Source organism: Euprymna scolopes, chromosome 5 (assembly GCF_053919585.1).
Source record: "Euprymna scolopes isolate OS-2025 chromosome 5, ASM5391958v1, whole genome shotgun sequence".
Taxonomy (NCBI): domain Eukaryota; kingdom Metazoa; phylum Mollusca; class Cephalopoda; order Sepiida; family Sepiolidae; genus Euprymna; species Euprymna scolopes.
In genome coordinates, this window is record NC_136486.1 from 115,051,560 (window position 1) to 115,075,860 (window position 24,301).

Consider the following 24,301-nt stretch of genomic DNA (forward strand, 5'->3'; position numbering starts at 1 on the left):
ATTCCATTTAAAGTACTTGCAACACCGGCCTATGGATGCAACATTCCAGCTATATGACAGAGGTTGGAGTTTGTCCGATAGTGCGAACCATATTAGATTTGAGACTCTTTTAACATTTCCTATTTTGTAGTCCACGACGGTATGCCTTTATTCAACCACTCGCCTCTTGACGCATTGACAGTGGTTATCTTACGGAGTTTAAGCGAATCATTAATAATTTATTATGCGTTGTGAGATAAGGGAGGAGATATTGCGGTGTCGCCTTAAGCTTAACGACCGTTAATCAATTGCCGTTCCTTTAGATTAATCGCATGGTGTGAAACTGATTTTCGCGACAAAGTAATAAAAAATAATAAAAGTCGCAGATGATATTATTGTATAGATCGTCCATCATCATTCGTGATCAATCTGAAGTTCTGCCACACAAAAACCACCTAACGTTCAGCTGTAATGTTCTGTTTGGGGATTACTACCTTACTATTCGACACAATACAATATATATATATATATATATATATATATATATATATATATATATATATAGTGGAGATGGTAATTAATAAAAACTGAAGAAAGTGCTCAATACTGTTGTAGAGCAAATATGCGTTTTATTTTTTATTTCCGTATCTTTCTGTTAAGTTACAATAGCCGAAACAATAATGTAACTTAACAGAAAGATACGGTAATAAAAAATAAAACGTATATATATATATATATATATATATATATATATACATATATACATATATATATATATATATATATATATATATATATATATATTGGAAATAGGTAACACACCATTCACTATGACTATGCAATTATTGCAGCTACGCACCTAGAGGACGGAGCGATTAAACCTGACATAATAATATGGGATAAAACGAATGAAAAAGGAACCCTAGTATAAGTTAGATGCTGGGTTCAACGGAGATGAGGGGGGAAAGATAAATAAATACCAAGATCTTGTATATGACATGAAAAGAAACTGGAATCTTAGGAAGATCTACATCATTCCAGTAATTTCAGGAGCAACTAGTCACAGGAAAGGAATTTCTAAAACTATCTGGCGAATATACCCGGTGAATTCAGTGCAAAGAAATAGAAAATAAAATTGTACTTAAAAGGGCGGTTTAAATCTTTAAAAAATATTTCTTGGTTAGTTGGTTGGTTGTTTTTGTTTTACGGCATATCAACCCTTTTCGGGTTATTTAATGCCGAATCCAAAGATTTTGAAGAAAAATATTTTTAATAGAATATATTTGTTGTTTTCACGTTGGTTTCTATTTAACCCATAGTTGGGACCCTAACAGGTACTACCACTCCGGGTCAGAGTGGACCTGGGAGCAATGGTAATTAAAGGGTGGCTCCACACTTCCCAAAGCCCACATGCTGGGGCCTCACCACTGGATATAGTTTAAGGTCATATCCAGGACCCTCATTGAGGGACTTTTACCCTCTGCAGGGGGGCAGTCGGCGTATTCTAATGCTCCACCGACAGGGCCTAGAACGTTAGAGACATTGGATGAATACTTGGCATCTGTTGGGATGCCACATCCACAGCTAAAACAAAATGATAAAATAAATAAATGTTAAAAAAAGTAGATGCGCTCTGTATAACAGGTAACATACTTAAAAACTACGTGCATTATATTAGTTGAAACCATATCTCGGATAGTCTGATAATTTGAGGAAACTAAGAATATTGAACCTCATAAATACGTTTATCAAAAATAATAAAACTTTTTCCACGATAAAACATATGCTACTTCTTAGAGAATTTGAACATAAGCAAACACTCTTTGATCGAAGTAAATCTAAACTTTGGTGAAGATTAAGTCAAGATTAAGTTAGTTTAGGGGGTGCTTGCCCATAATACCTTCCCAAGAATAAACTAAAATAAAGAAAATATTTATAATGTACGATAATCTGACGGAAAGAAAATAGCGTCCACCAAAATTAAATTTCTTCTTTTCAAGCTTGGCGAAGAGGTTACCCTTTCATCAAGAGGATGTCTAGTTAATTACTGATGGCCTCACTATAGGCGATTGACAGCAAGTATTTCAATTTCAGTTTTCAGTACCGACTCTGGGTGCTTTTGTAGTAATCTTTGCCTTTCGCATATTTAGCTACACCTTGTGTTACATTATCCCTCCTGGCGGGGTAGGTTCTACTTATAAATAAGAGGGTTAAATTAGACCACATATTATAATTTCAAATTAAGGGTTGTCAACATTATACAATAAAGAAAAACGGAATTGATTAAGATTAGTTCATTTCATATGCTTTTAAAGATTTTTTTCGCGTATTGTGCAATTATTTGGATCTCTTTTGCACTTGATTCACTGGGTATTTTCGCCAAGTAGTTTTTTGTTCTCTTTCCTGAACCCAATGGTCTATGCTTTGGTAATAGTGGAATATTCTTAAGTTGCTAATTTTTTTTTCATGTCGTACATTATGTGGTAATACATATTTATGTATTTGAATCTGTAACAGATCCTCGGAGTTTTTCATGGTCTGGTCTAATAGAATCGAGGAGTAGGGATGAGTCTTTCTGTGAATTTACTGGCTAGTCTATGTGGTATGCAGTCGATATGATGAATCTCAACAGGATGTCTGCTCGTGTGTTTGTGGTACAAACAAACACATACTAACGCTACAGCAATTTCCTTTCACATCAACGCAACTAACACAAACAACATGGACATTATCAATAAAAATAAATCTGACATAATTCAACCTAATAATCCGATAACTATTTAATTATAAAACTATTTAAATTTCACATAACATAATAACCTTAACTTTTAAAGCAATTAAGGATTTGCCCCACACAACACGTTGTCCCCATCTCCGAGACCACTTTTCCCATCTTGCATTAAAAGAAATAATGAGCGTCTTGTTCGATGTATTATATTTTCGAGATGACCAGAAATATAAAATCCTATACTTACAAACATGAACGGGAATTCCAGCACAACAATTTCGAATTAATATACTAGCTATGATTATTATTATTTCGAATTAATATACTAGCTATAATTATTATTATTTCGAATTAATATACTAGTTATAATTATTATTATTTCGAATTAATATACTAGTTATAATTATGACCACTTTTCACGAGTGTTTACCTTGTCTACCGCAAGTTATAATTATGACAACTTTTCACGAAAGTGTAACCTGTCTTCTCATCATGTAACGCAAACCTTAGATTCTGATCATATTCTATGATGAAACATTTAGAAAAAGCCGCATTCAAACAATGCAATATACCTTTCCACTGTATAATAAACTCCGATTCCGGTTAAAGTATTATTCACTTTCACTGCATTCAATCCACGTTTCCGTTTTATTTGTTTTCCTTTTCGGTGCTAATGCACTTACTGATCCGCGCTATTTTTTTAAAATCGCATTTCCAAGTGTAATTAAAGTTTTATGCTATGTTTTTTTTTTAATTCAATTGTAAGGTTAAAGTACAGAATAGTTACAAAACACCCTCCCCTCCCCATGTTAAGAATGGCGTTTTAAATAATAACCTTATTATTTCAGCACGGATCAATAAGTAAATGAGTACCTCCTTTTCATTGTTCATTACCTATTTTTTACATTTTTGTCGCATGCGTAGCATTTTTTTCCCCACTAGTTACATACGTGCCAAAATCTCTCAATGTGTTTATTTTTATTTTTTTCCTGTTTTGAATTTATTGTCAATAAATTACAATTTTTCAGTTTCTCAGAGGGCATTCGTTGATCCGAATGAAACGATAAACCTCTTGTCTTTCGCGATATTTTCCCCGTATCTGATTTTGTTTTTGTCTTATATTTTTCACGCACAACAAATGTCCACACATATTGCATAAGCATAAAACTTTAGTGTCTGTTGATACAAATAAGACATTTTTAAATATAGCAATGTAAACATATTGTTATCACCTCATTAAACAGTGATTGAATCTCTATGAAAATTTATAATCAAAGGTCAGTCGTTGCTGTAAGGTACTAGGACTACTCTATAATAATCACTGCTAATTTGACATCATATAGAATTGATTTTTTTTTCTTTTCAATGTTAATTGATGTTGGTCAAGGTGTTAAATACTAGATTGCAAAGTTAAAATTTACTTTGAAATTAGGTTCGAATATTTTGACGAAAGATTGTAGGCAAACAATAAATATGTAAAAATAAAACACAAATAATGATATATATATATATATATATATATATATACATGTGTGTGTGTATTTATTTTTATTTATTTGTATGTTTGTATTTATTTATATTTATTTATATATTTATAAGTGTCTGTATGCATGGGTAATGTATATGTGTGTATATATGTCCATATATGGGTATATATATATATATATATATATATATATATATATATATATATATATATATATAAGTAGGTTGTAGTTTGCTTGAAGCATTGTTGAAGAAAATTATAAGAGTCTCTTCCGCTGTCTTCTCTTGAAAATGGACTAATAAGTCTGAAATATATTGAGATTTACAACACCATTGAATACAACAGAAAAAAAAATTACTGTTGTTTAGAGTTAAAATTTGTGTGAAAAAGAAAAAACAAACAACAAAAAAAAAAAGAAATTTATTTCTTTTGTTTGCATTTAATTTTACTCTATATAAAAAAAAATCTCGCATTGTTCTTGGCTTTTAATTTTATCTTATAATATATATATATATATATATATATATATATATATATGCACTTGTGTATATGAGTCTGTATGCATGTGTTTGTATTTATGTATGTGCTCGTGCATGCATGTACTTTTGTATACTAGAGTATATGTCTATGCAGATATATGTATGCGTACTTGTGTACACTTGTGCACACATGTGTACGTGTGAAATAGTTGGTATAAAATCACCTAATTAATTATACTCACTTCTATATCTGACTTGTATCTTACCCTTCCCTTTTTACTATAGGTCAGTATGCATGTATCTATATTTTTGTATGTGTATTTTTGTTTATATATGTATGTCTATGTCTGCGTATGTATATATGCTTTTATATTTATACATGTACGTATGTGTGTACCTATATGTATGTATATGTATGCGTTTATGTATATATATGTGTATATGTATGTATATGTATATATATGTGGATGTCGATATATATGTATATGTGTGTGTAAGTGTAGCAGTGTCAGAAATTTCGTGAAAATAGTGAATAATTCCACCCCATTTTCCAAGCTTATAACTCCTCGAAAAATGTAATTCAAGCCCTAATTTTTTTTTTCAATTAAAGGAGCAAGGACCAAGGTTCCATTAAAAAAAAACGAAAAAAAAACAATGTGTTTTTTTTTTAAAAAAGGTTTTAAACTTCGGACTTTACAGGTAAATTTCTAAAAAAGGGATTTTTTTTGTTTTAAATTTGAATATATTATTTATTGACCTTTTCTCTTCAGATTGTGATATATAAAACTATTTGACATAAATTAATTATTTACTTTTTAATAGACATTTCAAAATGAGAGGCGTGAATTATTCGACCCCCTGTCTTTCCAAGCTTATAACTCCTCGAAAAATGTAATTCAAGCCCTAATTTTTTTTTCAATTAAAGGAGCAAGGACTAAGGTTTCATTAAAAAAAAAAGACAAAAAAAATGTGTTCTTCTTATAAAATAAGGTTTTAAACTTCGGACTTTACAGGTAAATTTCTAAAAAAGGGATTTTTTTTTGTTTTCAATTTGAATATTTTATTTATTGACCTTTTCTATTCAATTTGTGATATATAAAACTATTTGACATAAATTAATTATTTACTTTTTAAGAGAAAGTTGAAAATGGGTGACACTTGGGGGGCGTGAATTTTAAAAAAAACGTTTGTCTAAAATATTATATTCGGTTTATTGGAAAGAACATAAAATTTCACATTGACCCTGAAAATATCGTAAAAATAGAATCAATAGAAACATTTTGATAGATTTTTAAAGTTTAAAAATTGAAAAATATTGAGTTCGGAAAATTCATTACTGTTTAAAAAAAAAATTCTATTACTTTTAAAACAACTGTAATAGTTTATTTTGGAAGTATAATCCATAAAGAAAATAAATAACTCACTTTTAACAGAGAAATTACGAGATTTTTATATTGTATTCGCAGTTTCGTGTTAGGGGTGTCAAAAATTCCTACAAAAATTCTGATACTGCTAGTGTAAGTGTGTTTATATGAATTTTCGTTTGCTTCTGTGTACAATGTAGGTACCTGTGTTATATTTAGCATTATACCCGCCTAATTAATTATTCTTATGTTTATTTGTATCTATTTATATGTATCCCACCTCTAGTTCTATATAGACATGTGTTTGCATGTGTATCTAAATGTATGTTTGTGTATGTATATACAATAGGTATATGTATGTATCCTACTACAATACTGCATTTGTTGATGTCAGTTTAAGGGTTTATTATTTAGACCAAACAACTATTTTTATTTTACTTAATTTAATTTTATTTTAAAAACAACATACATAACATTATTATTGTTATTATTATATCATTATTATTATTATTATTATTATTAGTAGTAGTAGTAGTAGTAGTAGTAGTAGCAATTATTTATATTAACATTATAAATAGAGTGGTATTACATTATTTATTAAGTGGTTCTTTATTATATAATTAGTTATATTTTCTTTAGTGGTTCAACACACGTTACAATTTTTTAACTTCGCCTTACGCCATCTTTGAAAATACGAAACTATTACTCCAAAAACGTTGTCTTTCCTCAGGCGAGTAAATTACCATATACGATAAGAATAATTATCCTTTTTTTTTCAATTAAGGTAAGGTTTTCGTCAAATTGTAGATTTAGTATATCGGTCATCTTATTGTTTAATGATTCAATTTTAAAATTTGCAGTTCACGAACTCTTTATATGTAAATATTTTCAGTATATACCTAGAAAATGCTCGATATGTTAGTAGAACTAGGTTATAAGTTCTACTTATTACAAATTTATCAGATTTGTTGTTGGAGTATTTGTTTCCCTATATTAACAACTTCGTAACGATGTTATTTTTCCGCTAACTTTGTGTTTTTCTTTAAAAGAGGTACAAACTGTTCTTATTATTCATATATATATATATATATATATATATGTATATATATATATATATATATGAATGAGTCGTCCATTATTTATTTACATATGTTAATTATTAAATATTATTACGTGCATAGAGGACATACCTATGAACATGCATGTTTTTAGCTTAAAGCCTTCATCAGCGTGAGTTAGTATCGAACTCATGAGACCAACATCCGCAGTCTGATACTAAACAAATAAACCATCATGAACCGCCACTTGAATACTCAATTTTTCATCGCTTTTAAATTTAAGGCTTGTTGTTGGCGTTTTTTAGCGATATTAGCAACTATGAAACGCAGTTATTTTTATATTTTCCGATTATTTTTTAAAAATTATAAGCTTTCCTTGTTATTCACACACACACACACGCACACACACACACACACACACACACACACACACACACACATATATATGTATATATATTATTAGTCGCCTTTATTTTTACTAGTCTGGGTGCCCGACATTCCCCGGATGTTTGGAGGTGTGTGCTGAGCAAAAATAAAATAAAAAAAGTTGTAATAGGTAGGCAGGCAGGCTCGAACCTGTACCACGAAAGAGGTAGAGAACGTGAAAAAATGTGACGTTTTGGTTGTTGCGTCCATACCCAAACTGAAAGTTGCGAAGGTTTAAATTAAGACTAGTCAATCGAAAATAGGGGATGACTTTCGAAATTATCGACGAAATAAGCGACCCTCTTCTTGTAAAAAAAGTGCCCAGTTGAGGGTGAAGGATTTAATGTTTTAGCGAATTTGTCGATATTTGTCGTCTGAAGGGCCTAACTTTAAAACGATATCGATTTCGTGAAAATCCGTCGCCTCTGTCAACAGTTTTAGGCAGACATACATAATACACACATACATTTAAACAGACTAGTGAGATTTATACTACAGATGGGCGCAATGGTTTATTTATTTTCATTATGAAATATTGTTACGTTCATAAAATGTATACCTATGGATATGCAAATTTTTACTTTAAGTCGTCATCAGAAAATCTTTAATTTAAAAGCGATAAAAATTGTGTGTATTCAAGTGGCTATGTTATACAGTATCAAGCCGCAGATGCTGGTGTCATGAGTTCGATCCTAAGCATATGCTGATGAAACATGCATGTCGGTGGGTATATATTTTATGTGCATAATAATATTATATATATATATATATATATATTGTGTATTTTGGCAGAATGTTTTCATTCAGACAAGTATTTGTTGAACAGCACGGGGTGTTTTTGCTTAAGGAGCTTTTAATGGTAATTTAAAAATTTTTCCAATTGTCGTTTTTATTTCTCGTTCGAATCTGTGCAAGACAGTTCCATAGTCGCCTTCGTCCATCTGTTTTATCTTTTGGTTGTTTTTTGCAAGTAGTTTCGACTGAGTTTCATCAGTCGTCTCCTGGCAGTTTTGGATTGCTGTTCGTTTAAAATCTGAATGTTTTTCTAGCTGAAATTATATTTAAATTTCTTGACTAGTACAGCGTCTCGTGTGTGTTTTTTAACATGTAAAGAACATGGCTAAATAAATGGACAATGGTTTAAAAAGTGTGATTTACTAGATGGTATAGAATATACAGTTTTTTTTATTGGCAGGTTTTTCTAGAAAGTTTATATATGTATATATATATATATATATATATATATATATATATATATATATATAGAGAGAGAGAGAGAGAGAGAGAGAGAGAGATAGGGAGGCAGAATGCAGAGAGGGAGAGAGAGTGAAAGAAAAAAGAGATAAGGGGCTAAAAGAAAAAAAAGCATAGAATACAAATGGATACACGTGTTGAAATTGCTGTATATGGACTGTAGCATCGGACATAAACGTTAAAATTTTGTCGAGGTTGCTAACATTCCAATATAATCATTCATTTACAAAACGCGGAAATCGTTGATTCGCTAGGAAATAGAGCAAATACACAATCTTTGAGAAAATATAATTTCTTTGGAAGGAACATATTTCCCGATTATAATTCTATACGAAGGAGCGGCTACTCTTTGCCTACGTGTTTGCAGATAAAAGCATTCCTCGCGAGAGGTGGTATTTCGTAGTCGTAATACTTATCTCGAAGAGAAATATTTATAATAAATATACTTAAAATAATGTTTATGCGTTCAAAGTTCCTGCCTTTCGTCTTAGCCGTCCAATAAAACATTTCCGACCATCTGGCGGGTGGAAATGTGTGAAATATTTCAATGATTTATCCCATTGAGATTCGCCAGAAACGAAGATGATCCCCAGGAATACGGAGGAGGGGTGCTATCATTCAAGATAAAATACATCTGGCCAGTTAGACTGACCTACTGAACTAAATATTTTCTTTTCACAAACATGGACATATTGGACTCATCTCATATTAACTACATAACGAAAGTAATTATGAATTTATGAAACCCTCTTCCTAGGTAAAGATTAGATGCATTTTGTTTGTAAACGTTTTTCCTAGTAACATATTATAAATCTATTTACCTAGCAACTATTATATAAAAGGAAAGTTGTTTGTGTGTATATGTACCTGTGGGTTTGTTCCTTATAGACTCGAAAACGACCGAGCTGATTTTATGAATAAGTACTTTATGTATCTTGTAGTGATTTAGATAAGTTTTGTATCGGAATATCTTCGATAAGCATCGATAATCGATAATAAAAATAATCTTTTTTTTTTTTTACATGGGTGTCACCACTTATCAAGGCCCAGAGGCCACTCGAGGATAAGGGTTAATAGGTATACATTAGTCATTGTGATTTTAGCATAGTAAACAGTGGGAATTTTGTAACTTGGATTACTTAGGGGGACGATTCAATTAGAACTTGTTCACATTGGACTTTTTCTTTTTTTTTCATAGGTATCAACACATTATCAAGGCCAAGAGGCCACTCAAGCATAAGGGTTAAAGAGTGTACAGTAGAAATTGGACAATATAATAATCATTAGTAATGAAAATTTGTTAAATTTGATAACTTATATGTAACGGCTCATCAAGAACTTATTTACGTTAGACTTGAAGACAACCATATTGTAGTCAGCCGGAAAGCAGGAAAACGGAAGACAATTTCACAGGCGTGCAGTTCTAATAAAAAAAGCTTTGTTCATGGAATCTACGTTTAGGTTTAGGAACATATAAAGAGTGGGGGGAATTATTGATAGTGTTTACAGCTAGACGAGTGTTTCTAATGTGAGTAATTAAACAAAACAAGACAATTATATATATATGTATATATATGTATATATATATATAAGATGACATACCTTTCATAAAAACAATGCAGCTACTATTCGATTTTTAAAAATTTAATTAATCATGGCCAAATACTTCTATTTTTCTAAAGTTGATGTGTTGTTATTCTTCTTATGAGTCATGGCATAAAATATCTAAAAAATTGAAACAAAAATTATATGATTGTTTCTGTGATGATATATTTTTAATAAATGAAAACATTGTTACTTGAATCTAATGTTTATATATATATATATATATATATATATATATATATGTGTGTGTGTGTGTGTGTGTGTGTGTGTGTGTGTGTGTGTGTGTGTGTGTGTGAGTATTTGCGGGTGTATGTACATGTACATGTGTTTGTAATTGTCAGAATATTGGAATAATAATGATAATAATGATAATAATGATAATAATAATAATAATAATAATAATAATAATAATGTTTATTTTAATGGATATTTTTTTTACTTAGACCGATCCGTCATTCATTCTCTCCACTCATATTGCTATTTTTCATGAGGTTACAATTGCAATATTTAATGTTTCCGAGTTGTATATATGATAAAAAGGTAGAATATTCATTAAACCTATGGCAAATGTAGTAAACTATAAAAATAAATACTAGCAACATGTAAACAAAGTAAAGTTGTCGACAATTGCCAATGCTGAATGTTTACGTAATAAAACGTAAATTAAACCTTGGAATTAGTATAACTCGGTCAAGAATTAAACAAACGGTCAAGAATTAAGTTCTCACAAAGTGTTGAAGGTTTAATGGAAACATCATTTACGAAGTGTTTTAAATATGTTTTCAGGCAATTTTTGTATAGGCATTTAAATAAATTTTAGACTATTGAAAATTCAATATTTTATTACTATGTATCTTATGAGACGACTGATCAATTTTTGTGATTTTAGGTTCATTTGGACAATTACAGCGGGAACTGGAATACTCCCTACTAAAGTCCGATTGTTACAGCTGGTTTATTTAAAAAATGCAATTCATTTCAAGGGGTCATAATAGGGGTCAAATTTAAAAAAAATTGACCTTTTTTTTTGCTCAGCACACACCTCCAAACACACGGGCAACGCCGGGCACTCATGTTAGTATATCTATAAAAGTGAACGTGTCTGTGTGTCTATCTATCTGTCTGTCTGTCTATGTACATTTCCCTACGCAATAACTGTAAATGTTTAGTCTACAGACTCGAAATTTGATATACAGGGTACTGAGATTTGGGAAAATCTATGTGATCGGTTTTCGGCCATAAATTTGGCTGTTAAGGGGTCAAAATTCAACGATTCGACCTTTGTCAACTCTATCAAAATCCTCCGACAATTTTGGGTCTAAACACTTTAAATTTTAGATATAGGTTCCTTGGACATGCATCTAACTTAATAACTCGACTTGAAACCAACACAATGATATTTAAGGGGGCATAATAGGGGTCAAATAAAAAAAACTTGACCGTTTTTGTTTTTTTTTCTTTTGCTCACCATACACCTCGAAACACCCGGGCAGCGCCGGACCGAAATGCTAGTATATATATAATTGTGCGAATGGAAATTTAACCAATTTCTTGGATTCTGCATTTTCGGATTTTACCGTCATTGGATACTTTACCCTTCACCAGACTATCCATTTACGTGAAATCACTTTTTTCTTCACCCTATTCCCACTGCTTCACTTTTTGTTATCAAGTAAGATCTATGACTAACTTTTAGTTTCATAAATTACTTTTGCAAGCAAAATCCGATATATATATATATATATATATATATATATATATATATATATATATATATATATATATATATATTATACAAACATAATTAGTTACATATGTGCATATATGTTTCCATTTTTAAATGTATCGATTGAACAACTATCTATAACTTTTATAATTTCTTTCCAATATACTCTTCTTAGGTAAGCTGAAATATGAAAAAAAAAAATTAATGTATTAAGATATTTGAATTTTTGTATTGGTAGGGAATTCTTTCGGCCTGACGAAGACATGCCTTTTGAACAGAGGCACTATAAAAACATGTATGCACATATGAAGTCAATAATTTTAGTTTAAATAAACACACTATAAACACGCGAATTTCAGTGGATTTACATCTAAGAAAGAAATAGTATGTAACCATTATATATATATATTTATATGTGTGTGTGTGTGCGTGTATCTCGTTCAATACATATGAGTACGCATAATATATAGATAATAACTAGAGGAAATACTTTGAGGCAAATTAGGCTTTCTTTAATACATATATGTTTTAATACAATATATACTTTCTATATGTTTCTAGTCATGCATAGAGAACGTATTTATAATAGCGGAGCCATTGTTTTGCTTTCACTAACCATTTTTAAATCACTTGTTGTAAACTGCGTTATTATTTTGTCAAGTACTTAATACATGAAACACTGAAGAGTAGCTTTTCAATTGAAAAGTTTCATGTGTCTACTTGAAAAATATTTGGGCCTGATTTAAAAATTCCGACAGTGTAATTCCTTCTAGTATAATTTTATCTATATATCAATATAATTGTATATATATATATATATATATATATATATATATATATATATATATGTATATATATATATATAATTTTATCTATATATCAATATAATTTTATCTATATATCAATAAAGTTAGAATGTAGATGAGGATTATTCTATATACTTAAAAGGATTTTTTTGAAATTTAAATTTGGTATGTATTGTATCCAGACATATGAAAAACTTTATCATCGGTTATCATCCAGAAAAAAAAGGACTGCTAGATCAAATTCAGAAAAAAAATTGGTACGTGAGGGTCATCGGATTTTCATCTCTTTGTCAACCGTTTCACGAATGCGCATGCGTAGCTGTGAAACATGATAGTTTTTTATGTTAAGAATAAATAGATTAAAATACATGTCAAGCTGGTGTAATGATTATTGTACTTGGCTCACTGACTTTAGGTTTTTATTTCCATCTCAGTTCGAGTGTTACTTACAAGAAGTGAACCATTTAGAACTGAAACATAATACGCGTATGCACATGTCTCAGCCTCTACATTAATTTAAATATAATATTTAGGCGTATTTTACGACCGAGCAACGCCAGGTAGCCTGCTAGTAAAGCTATTAGATAACGATAATATGTCTGATAAGCGATAAGCAAAAACGATGTTATGCGAAATACATTGAATTACAAATGAAAACGTATACTATGGAAGCACAAGAAGTTTCTTGTGATCTCAAATGAATTTATGAATGTAAGACATGCCTACAGCAACCGATTGAAAACTCTCGTGAATCCTTTCGGTCTTTTATGTTTTAATTTTGCATTTTATACGTGCATGAATCGATAGTCTCTTCTCACAAAATAGCATCAATTATGGTAAAAGGATTACCTATTGATCTAATATTGTTGGAAAATCTCATTTCGATTATGCAATCTTAGCAGCTGTTATAAATAAAATATAATTGTGTATATTAAGGAGAGCAAAAAAGCTTAAGAGAACGAATAGCGGTGCTCCAGGAAGTGACGTAAAAATTAAAGTACATAGCGAAAAGAAAAGAGTAATCACTCTTCTTGTCCTTTGTCTTTGGTACGGGGAAGACGTGTTTTAGAGGTTATCTCTCTTCTTTTATGTGAGAGACTAATATCATGTATTAATACTGTGGGTTTTTTAAAAAATTAATTTCGTGTTTCTAAAATTACAGTAAGAGAGTTATTTAGAGTCAGAGTAACGACAACGGATGCGACGTATTAATATAAAGAGAAAGTGATAGAGATAAAAAAAATAAGTCTATACACAAACAACACAGGTGATCGACAAGTCTACATATGTTGCTACTACGATACGACGTGTAGACATATGTGTTTACGTGGCGAAGAATGCATTCTAAATACCTTTAACTTAAGAGTATTTTTCTATACCAATTGAACATTTATAGTTTAGGGGCGGCTTAAATAAGTTTTGAAAGAAGTGAAGTATTTCCCTTGGAGTATCAAAATATTTCCCATCATCTCGAAATTTATTAACACTAAGTGAAAGGTTTATTGAAACATGGTACAGAAAATTATTTGTTTTTTCATCTTTTTTGTCTCTACTAAATTTTCTCGACATTCCACACAATCTTTTTAAGCATTTATATACCTATTTACCAGTAATGGGGCAAGCATACTACCATAACGTATGATATAAATGTTTACCCTTTATAAGAAATCATAAATTGCTGTGATATGTATTTTTAAATTTATAAAATAATAAACGAGAATATCTATTAAATATATACTTACAATTTATATACTTATAAAATTGATAAATCTGTATAATTGTTAATCTTATAAAGATGATAATGTATAACATTTGTAAATATATATATTAGGTTGGTGCTAAGATAATGCCGTTTTTTTAATATATAAACGATATTATTTTTGCACCAATCTAATACTTATGAACTACACCATTATAATATATAATGGTATCAATCAAATAAACACTTAACAAATCTATATAATTATAAAACTCAAATGACCTTGTAACGAGTGATGTAACCCATTTTCGGGTTTACGACATCCCGTTACGCTTGCGCGCATAAACATAAACCCATAACAACATAAATAAATAAACACAAATCGCTTATTTTGCAGATTTGACCTGCGCACTAAAATATTAACGTTTTCGAAATTATTATTTAACATGAGAAGAGTGGAGGTGTTTTGCAACTATTCTTTATTACAACTATACTGTCGCTATTTTATTAGAACTAAACAACATTAACCCGTTGACAAACAAAAGAAAAATTGTAGTAAAGCCAAGACTACTACTACTACTACTACTACTACTACTACTACTACTACTACTACTACTACGACTAATAATAATAATAATAATAATAATAATTTCCTTCCTCCCTTTCTTCCTACTTTTTATTTTTGTTTACATTTCTAGATACAAAATAGTTGCATGAGAACGGTGAATTTGTTGACATATTTACTAATCTGTTTCAATATTAGTTTTATTTTATTTTATTTATTTAGGTTTTATTTTTTTGCTTCAGGTTGAATTAATTATTTTTTTTTTTTTAGACTTTAAGCTTCTATAACTTGATTGAAGGATTCCAATATGGGTTTTTCATTCTTATATTTCTCATCGGTAGAGTTATATGCGTTTTTGCTGCTTAACGACTTTCGTCGGCGTTCGATTCGTAGGAAAATCCTGTTTAATTTTCGATTTTTGAGCGATTATTCGGGAAAATAGGTAACTTTACACGAATAGGGAGGATTTTTTAAATATGTTTGAGTGATCCGTCTGTGATTTTTCATTTTAATATTCTTTCATAGAAATGTTTCTGTTATGTAAAAAAAAACCCAACTATTTTCTTTACGTCACAAGTGTCACGCTCGTACATGAATTCCATAGCTAATATAACATACTGACCCAACGGGTCACGGGGAGTGTAGTATTAAATAAAATTAATAAACCGTGAATGTATGCAACTGATAAACTTATAAAAATCATTAACCGTACTCTATGAACTTACAAGCTTTAAAATCTAAAAAAAACTCGTAAATTATAGACATACGAAGTAGATGAAACTAGAAAGTATTATCTATAATTTGATAAATTGTATATATATATATATATATATATATATATATATATCCACATAAATATATTACATAGAAAATGCGAGTAATATGGTTAAGATAAAATTTAGAGTAAAAAGACTAGTTGTTAAAACTGGAAAAGGAAAGGATAAGATATTCTAGTAAAAAATATAATAAATTCATAACATAAACTATTGCAACATAAACAATTTATAAATAATATTAAATTGAATTTTTCAAATAATTATTAATGCTGCAATATTTTATGTTATACATTTATTATATGTTTACTGGAATATTTTTCCTTTCTTTCAAAGTTTTTACAAATAGTCCGTTCATTTTCTAAGTTTAATCGTAACCATATTACTTTTTATGCTCACGTTTTTCTATGCAATCCATGATTTTTCAAGGCTTTGCTTGGAAATAATCTTCTCTTATTGGATTCAATATCATACGCATTACAAGCAATCCATAAAAATTTATTTCCAACTTCTTAAATTGACTAAAACAAAACAAAATAAATAAAATACATTATTAAGTAAATACACAGAAAGAAGGGGCAAAACAGAGAAAAACAGAATTAACGGGCAACATCGTAAGCGAAAGATTATCAAACCTAGCACGGCAAAGAGCATCACGTTGTTAACTCTTTCTATGTAACTCAAATAAGATGGCATGCGAGCGACATTTCCGCTATAATTTATGAAGGTGTGGACGACGAAAAGGTTACCTTGGTAACCAACATCGATTCAGAAGAAATCGTGTTTTAAAACATCAATCTTGAAAACATTTATTCTTCAAATTTCACTCAACGCTTCTAACGGATATAAACAAAAAAAACTACACAGATTTTCAAAATGCGCGACCACGCGCCACATATCCGGCTTGATAAAAACCCCGCAGTTAACAACATCACGTGGACTCTTCATCGAACTACCTTCCACTACATTACGTCGAGAAAGAAGAGGGAAAAAAGATTGACAAAGGAATCTTACTCAGAAATATATTTCTAAAAAAAATAAACACCCGTTTATTTTATTTAAAAAAATCGCGTTGAAGTTTTGGCTTCAAATGTATTTATACATGTTTTATTCTTAAAATTTCACTCAGCGCTTCTAACGGAGATAAACAAAAAAAACTACTCCCACACACACACACACACACACACACACACACACACACACACATATATATATATATATATATATATATATATATATATATATATATATGAGGGTCGTTCCAAAAGTAGACCTTAGTATTTACTTTTTAACTCAAAAAGTTAAACAGCTAAGAATTTAATGACGCAACTCTGCTTTTAGCTAACATTTATGACATGGATTGTTTTCTTAGAGTCTGACACCATCAATATTTCTCAGGTCATGAATGCATAAATTTACTTATCAGAACAGTGTAATTTATTCATTATTTTAATAAAGTTGGGTGAATAAACGCATGTTATCTAACAAATTTTCCTCTATATTTAAATGACATAAGATACATGCTAAAATCTTCTTTAGTTCTAGGACTGGGTTATTTTTTAAATTTCGTTTTACTTATTCAGTGTTTATTAAGAGTGAAAGGTGACGGCTAATCTATACATAAAAGAAAAAATGTGTGTTTATGTATGTATGTATGTATGCATGTATGTATGTGTGTTTGTGTGTTTGTATGTCTCGCAAAAACTTTCCACACGGGTCACGGATTTTCGCCAGACGGTATCATTTTAACCTTCCACATTCGCCCGACAAAAATCGAAAAATTCGCCAAAAACGTTAATTTTTTCACCCTGAAATCATCACTTTTTTACAGGGGGGGGCAGCAAAACCCCTTCTCTCATGACAAATTCGTTTCTACGCATGCGTCATACAACGTCGTAACCGGATTTACTTTAAATATTTGAAAAAGCGACACAACTTCGGCGACGTCGTCTTAGCTCAGTTTCTTGGAGGGCGGCCTCATTTTCTAAAGGTTTTGGGTTCGAATCGTGGTGTTAGATGTCTTTTTTATTTTAATATTGAAGCAGAGTTATTTAAGCCATTTTTCAAACGTTCGTTTTTCTGTTTTTTTACTTCGCTTATTTTTAAGTTTTCATTAAGACCCCCACCTCACCCGACCACACACATCGAAAAACACTCGGACAACGCCGGGTACCCCCAGAAGCTGGGTTATATAAGCCATTATCACGTGTTTTTTCAACGTTCGTTGTTCTGTTTCGCGTTTTCTTTATCGTTCGTTTGCCTTACGTTAGTTTTTTTTTACTTCGCTTATTCTTATGTTTTGATTAACACCCCCTACCCCCGCCAGAGCGCACACACCTTCAAACACCCAGGCAAAGCCGGGTACCCCCCCCCCCCCGCTTGTCTAAATATAAAAGTCAAAGTACGACAAGGCATTATTTAGATTGATAAAAGTAAATATAACAATAGTAGTGCTACTATTTCTCACGTAATTGTAGAGAGAAAAGGGGGCGAGAAACGGGAGACAGAAGGAGATATATCACGTAGAAAAAGATTAATTTTTAGCTTTTCTTTTTTATTTAAAAAATACAACTGACTTTGTGACACAGGGATAGAATAATAAAATCTGGTAAGTTGTCGCAATGAACGTTTGTTCATAGTCGTAGCTGCTAATATGGTTAAACTTTAGGTTTTCGGCGTATCTTTCAACGTCTTTCAAAGCAGGCTATTGTCGTCCGTATCTATGACTTACACTAGCCAAGCATATTCTTGTGTTGAGGAACCCAGATATATTCATATGCATTACATAACTTTGAAAACACTTTACCTGATTTAAACTATGATACTCGAGCACAACGAGTGGCCCAACGGTTCACATTTGTTTTTAAATAAACTATAAACTATTCTAAAGATTAAAATGAAACTAAAACGTATAAACTAAAAAAGAGCATCAGCAAAATCTATAGGATAATATTTAAAACTACGGCGTTGTCAGAACACTTCCGAGTTTCCGAGTGATTGCAAATAAATCTATATATCTACAAAAGTGAGTATGCGTGAGGACACTTCTCAACCTATATACTCAAGGAATTTTTGATCTACAGACTTCAAATTTAATATATAGATTATTTAGACACGTAGAAAATTTAAATCGGTTTTCATCGGGGAGAAAGGGCTGATAAGGGGCTAAAATTGAAAAATTGGTATGTGAGGGGGGTCATCGGATTTTAATCTGTTTGTTATCTGTTTCACAAATGCGCATACGTGAATCGTTTACGTGACATATACCATATGCTATGATTAAGTAGGTTTGAAAACACTTTTTAAACAATGTGTAAACTTGACATGATGGTTATCGTACTTGACTTACTGTGTTAAGTTTTTTTCTTCTGATCTGAGCTCCTGTGTTTTTTCTACTTACAAGAAGTGAACTGTTTAAAAAACACATAATACTCGCATCCACGTGTCTCAGTTTTTGTATAAATTAAAATATAATATTGATGCATATTTTACGACCGGGCAACGCCCAGCGGCCTGCTAGTAAATGAATAAATTCAAGAAGAGATACACAATTTATTTGTATTGAAACAAGTGTTAATAAAGCGTCCCTGAAGAGTATTTGCTGGAACTTCCCAGCCATCTGCATTCCTCTTTGTCGGGTTTTAGAAGTTGTCTTTAGCGTTTTCCTTCAAAAGAATTCGTCCAACTCTAACGTATTAGCGGAAAACTACGTATAAATAATTTATTTTGCTTTGCAGGCAGTGAAAGATTACGTGAATAGCAAACGCTGGTGAAACATATTTATACCTGCCAGAGTATTGCACGCGGCATGAAATTTATGTAACCAGCAAGCAAAATAAATAACATTTATGATAACATTGATGTAGTTGTTGTAATTTATCATTTTTAACTTTACAAAGTTTGGAATATATATATATATATATATATATATATATATATGTGTGTGCGTGTGTGTGTGTGTGTGTGTGTGCGTGTGTATGTATAAGATTCACTCCTAAACGGACAGGTTACATTTAGTTTTATATATAAGCAAAAGGAGTAAAAAATCTGGCGGAAAATCCTCGTAAAAACTTAGAATACCATCGAGTTTGGGGAAATTCAGTGGTACACACAACCACACACACACACACACACACACACACACACACACACACACACACACACATATATATATAAATGAGAAATGTGAAAACTTTGAAGTGTCGGAAATAATGATAGAATCATTTTATTTACTTTAATTGTGGTTTATGTCCTATATTTCCCTATACATAGCTTAATTAGGGTAGGAAGTTCGGTCTGTGATTTTTTCTCTTCTTTATTTTTGTGAAGGAGGAGGTAATGCTTCGGAGTAGAAGATAAGAGAAATATCTGCGTTGTTCCGTTGGTTCCTCGTATGTTTTGCTCTAGCTTTGTAGCGGGAAATTTAAAGTAAAACATGTTCACACACTTCTAGAAAACATTATATATATATACTAGCATGGGTGCCCGGCGTTGCCCGGCGTTGCCCGGCGTTGGCCGGATGTTTGGAGGTGTATACTGAGCAACAAAACAAAAAACGGTCATTTTTTTTTAAATTTGACCCCTATTATAACCCCTTAAAATTTATTGCGTTGGGCTCAAATCCAGTTATTAAGTTAGATCCATGTCCAAGGAACCTCTATCTAAAATTTCAAGTGTTTAGGCCCCAAAATGTTAGAGGAGTTTTATAGAGTTCTCAAAGGTCCAATTGTTGAACTTTGACCCCTTAACAGCCAAATTTCTGACCGAAAATTGATCACATAGATTTTCCCAAATCTCAATACCTTGTATATCAAATTTCGAGTCTGTAGACTAAACATTTACAAAGTTATTGCGTAGGGAAATGTACACAGACACCCAGACAGACAGACGCACACACAGACACACAGACACGTTCACTTTTATAGATATACTAGACCACCCGTAACCCGTTGGGTCAGTACGTTATATTAGCTATGGAATTCATGTATGAGCGTGACACTTGTGGCATAAAGAAAATAGTTTTTTTTTACATAACAGAAGCATTTCTATGAAAGTATATTAAAATGAAAAAAGAATATAGATAGATTTCTATGAGTCGTTCTGTTTATTATAATTGTTATTTTTTTTTAAATTACAGTCACTGAATTATAAGTGGTTGGTCATACTTATGCACTGAACAGGTATCATAATCCTTATTATAGTTAAATTCAAATTTTGATATATCATCTTTTAAATGAAATTGTTAGTTGAAAGTACAGAATAATAAAAAAAACACTCTCCACATGTTAATAATGGCTTTTTAAATAGAAAATGAAAATAAAATGTAACTTTTTTCATTTAATTTAAGCAAACATTCAGTACCCATTGTGTAAAGGAAAACACTATTTAATGTAATAGAAATGTGTGCATTTACCGATTCAGCTTTCCGTTTGGAAATGTAAGCAGACGACTTTAAAAAACATGGGAAGAAGAAAAAGAAATATTTTTGTAATAACGCCCTCTAGTAAAAAGGTCTGCATTAGTTAAGGGGGATAACTCTATCCAGTTTTACATCGGTTACCTTTTTCTCTCTCTCACACATACACGTAACTATTTCTCGCGTACGTAACGAAAACAGAGGGAGTAGGAGTGTTGAAATCTATGAGAGTGAAAGTGAGAGGTGTTTTCTTTGAAACTGCGACAGACTTCACGAAGTTGAATGTTTTTAGCCGTTAAAAAAAAAAAAAAAACTACGGTTGATTTTATAAAATTATTTATTTATAATAACATGAATTAAAGATTTCTCGCGTACGTAACGAAAACAGAGGGAGTAGGCGTGTTGAAAAAAAACAAAAAACTATTTGATCAAATTAAATGAAATTGTTTGTATTAAAAGCGATATAAAAATTCCGGAATTGGAATAACGGATTGAAGACGTTGCTATTTACGCATGCGCAACCGGATGTTGAAAACCGGAAATCTGATTGCAAACATACAAGACCCATAGACTTTTAGTATTATATAGATTAGCAGTTCCGCCCGGCTTTGCTCGGGCCCTATGTACTGTTCATAAGTATATATTAAAAATTGTGAATATGTAAAGTAATGATTTTCTATATAATAGTCTTCCTTAACTACCATAGAGAAAACATAGACAGCATTTTCACTTATATATATATATATATATATATATAAATATATATATATATGTATATATATATATATATATATATATATATATATGTATATATATATATATATATATATATATATATATACTAGCATTTCGGCCCGGCGTTGCCCGGGTGTTTGGAGGTGTATGCTGAGCAAAACAAAAAAAAAAAACTAAAAACAAAAAGGTCAACTTTTCTTAAATTTGACCCCAATTTGACCTCTTAAAATTTATTGTTTTTTGCTCAAATTAAGTAATTAAGTTAGATCAATGTCCAAGGAACCTATATCTTAAATTTCAAGTGTCTAGACCCAAAATTTTAGGGGGAGTTTGGTAGAGTCTCAAAGGTCAAATGGTTGAACTTTGACCCCTTAACAGATAATTTTCTGTCCGAAACCCGATCACATCGATTTTTCCAAATCTCAGTACCCTGTATATCAAATTTCGAGTTTGTAGACTTAAAATTGACAGAATTATTGCGTAGGGAAATGTCACAGACAGACACACAGACACATTCACTTTTATATAATTTTTTCACTTAGATTTATAGATAGATATACGGCAGAAAAGCTTATGACAAGGAATTTACTAATCAAGGAAAGAAAATTCCTAAACCAAACATAAATATAGTTATTTATAGTTTAATCCTAACCAAAAGAAAAAGCTCAATACATTCACTGAGGTAGTAGAGCCCAGGATAAATAATAATAAGAACATAGTTGTAAAGTAGAATTTTACAGCAAATACAGAACAATGTTAAAACTTCTAACATGGGTTTCTGATTATTACGCTAACAATTTTTTTCCTCTGATGAGAGGAAATAGCATTCCTTGAAACTGCACGGATTAAGGAGCACCCAACTTTGCAGTATTCTGCCGAATAATAATAATAATAATAATAATAATAATAATAATAATAATAATAATGATAATAATAATAATAATAATAATAGTAATAATAATAATGATGATGATGATGATGATGATGATAATAATAATAATAATAATAATAATAATAATAATAATATATATATATATATATATATATTATGTTGAGTCGACTGTTCGGATTAAAATTTTGATGTAGGTTTAAATGAGTTTCCGTTATAATACCTTTACTTTATATATCCTTTGAAAGAACGATTTTAGCTGTATTTAGCCATTTCCATTACAATCATTTTAAAGAATTATGTTTCCTTTTAAGAACGTTTTATTCAAGATAGAAAAGAAAAGCTAATTCGCACAATTATCTTATTTCGATACAATCTAGGCCGCAAGCTGCTGAAACAGCTCGCCATATCAAGCAAGCATTTTGCGCAGAAACCATTAGTGAATGCACAGCACAATTGTTGTTTAAGAAATTTTCTGGCGGCGACGAGAGTCGTGAAGATTATGAGCGTAGTAGTCGCCAATCGGATGTTTACAACGATCAATTAATGGCCTTAGTCGAAGCGAGTCCGCACACAACTGTTCGAGAACATTTTTTCCGTATTAGACGTAACGTATACGACGATTTCTAACCAGAGAGATTGAAAATACAAAAAAAAAAAAAAAATGATTATTGGGTGTCTCACGAATTGATCGACAATCAAATAAAACGTCGTTATGAAGTGTCATCTTCTTTTCTTTTACCCCACAAGAACAACCTACATGCCTGTTGTCGTTTGTGTATGGATTGTCACATGGCAACTGAACAACACACGTTTTTACATTTTAAAATCACGTCTACATTCAAAGCCTAGCACAGTAAACGTTTGGAATTCATCGATGTGTTGCTCATTGTTAATAATTTATTTCTGCTTTCAAGAAATATTTCAAGAAAACAAGGGAAAAAAAAAGAAAGAACTCCTCAGATAAAATCAAATTTCCGAAAAGTAATTTTCATGAGCAAGTTACTTAATATGGCCTTATTCTCACACATTGTGTTAAAAATATTTTATACACAATAAAAGTGAACCGACGTGTGTCTTATTTCTTTTAATTAATCATGTATCAAATATTGAATTTTCTTAGTACAGAAGTAAATGCTTAATCTTAATAATATCTGATCATAATAAAAATAAACGAAAAAGACAATTATGTATGCTAATTTCAATATCCGACAAAAGAAGGAGAGGCCTAAGCTCAATAATAGCTGATAACACTAAAAAATAAACGGATGTAATTTCCTGCCCTTTTTATATAGACACAACAATATTTCTTA

At 30.8% G+C, this 24,301-nt stretch overlaps 1 protein-coding gene across 2 annotated transcripts in view; it reads right to left on the reverse strand.

Annotated features, from left to right (window-relative positions):
* LOC145276962 (short transient receptor potential channel 7-like) overlaps nucleotides 1-24,301 on the reverse strand; it is a 946,690-nt gene that overhangs the window by 920,471 nt on the left and 1,918 nt on the right. The gene's annotated exons all lie outside the window — the stretch shown is intronic.